A 1,722-nucleotide genomic window follows, 5' to 3' on the forward strand; every position below is an offset into this window, starting at 1 on the left:
TAGTCATTTTTTTTTTCTTTTTCGGCGCCTTTTATTTTTCAACCCTTTTCTTTTTCGACCTTTTTCGACGCGCTCTTTTTCTTTCTTATTTCTCGCCATCCTAGTTTTTAGGACATAGATTTTTATTCTACTTCTTATCTAAATTTTTTAAAATTACGAAAATTTATTTTAAGTGGTTAAATTGATAGACATCAAAATTTTCTGGTTCGTAGTAATAGTTGGATTTGTACGTGGACCGGGTTATTGGAGCCAAACAGTACTCAATTATATTGAGACCAAACGAATCCTGCCCCTCTGCTGCATCTTTTGGCTATTCGAAACGTGGGCAAAATCAGAAAAGTCTATTAATTGGATAACTTATATAATTTTTCTTTCCTTTTAAAAACTAATAGGATATTCAGTGAATGCACCGAGCAAGAAGTTCACCACCTTTTGTACGTTCACCACCTGTAACTCGATCAAGACATCTAGCAAATATTGTCGCCGTTGATTTTTCTTTAGAATCGTCATCCAGTCGACCAAGTACTCCAATTCAAATTTCCGATAATCCATTTTTTGAAACCGACCTCACAATTGAGAATCCGGAGAATATTCAGGGACAATTCATAGATCCTGAACCATTAATTTTTCCTCCGGAACCACCAATCATTCAAACAGAGATTGTTGAGGAACGAACCATTAAATCAGAATCCTCTAGTGATTCAGATTCAACAAATTCAATTATGGAAAATCTGGAACCTCTAAGTATGGAAGACCGAATGAGAGCTAAACGCACTGGCCAAGGTCACGCAATTACTCATCCAGTCATTAATGCGCCAGATTATGAAATCAAAGGACAAATTCTACACATGGTAACTAATCAATGCCAATTTAGTGGTGCGCCGAAGGAAGATCCAAATGAACATCTTCGTACCTTTAATAGGATCTGCACACTATTTAAAATTCGAGAAGTTGAGGATGAACAGATATATCTCATGTTATTTTCCTGGACTTTAAAGGGAGAAGCCAAAGATTGGTTGGAATCGTTACCTGAAGGGGCGATTGATACATGGGACGTTTTAGTTGAAAATTTTCTTAAACAATTCTTTCCGGCATCTAAAGCCGTAAGACTTCAAGGAGAAATTGTTATGTTCACACAAAAGCCGAATGAAACTCTATATGAGGCATGGACAAGATTTAGAAAGTTATTGAGAGGATGTCCGCAACATGGTTTAGACACCTGTCAAATAGTACAAATATTCTACCAAGGATGCGACATCACTACAAGAAAAGACATAGATATAGCAGCTGGTGGTTCTATTATGAAGAAAACAGAAACTGTTGCTTACAAAATTATTGATAACACTGCTTCCCACTCACATGAGTGGCACCAAGAAAAAGATATCGTTAGATCATCTAAAGCAGCTAGAGCCGATTCTAGCCATGACTTAGATTCCATTTCAGCAAAGATAGATGCTGTCGAGAGACGAATGGAAAAGATGACTAAAGATATCCACTCAATACGAATTAGTTGTGAGAAGTGTGGAGGACCACATTTGACAAAAGATTGTCTCAGTATTGAACTAACAATGGAACAAAGAGAGAATATTTCATACATAAACCAAAGGCCTGGAAATAATTATCAGAATAATTATCAACCGCCAAGACCAATTTACAATCAAAACCAGAATTATAACCGAAATATTCCATACAACAACCAACAAGGTCCTAGTAATCAACAAG

General features: G+C 36.4%; 1 non-coding gene across 1 annotated transcript; it reads right to left on the minus strand.

The window, feature by feature from the left end:
- Positions 1-1,106: 1,106 nt before the first annotated feature.
- LOC139887109 (small nucleolar RNA R71) lies at positions 1,107-1,213 on the minus strand. Its single transcript, XR_011772954.1, has one exon. It is a non-coding gene; the product is annotated as a small nucleolar RNA R71 (small nucleolar RNA).
- Positions 1,214-1,722: the final 509 nt, after the last annotated feature.

Source organism: Rutidosis leptorrhynchoides, chromosome 1 (genome assembly GCF_046630445.1).
Source record: "Rutidosis leptorrhynchoides isolate AG116_Rl617_1_P2 chromosome 1, CSIRO_AGI_Rlap_v1, whole genome shotgun sequence".
Classification (NCBI taxonomy): Eukaryota; Viridiplantae; Streptophyta; class Magnoliopsida; order Asterales; family Asteraceae; genus Rutidosis; species Rutidosis leptorrhynchoides.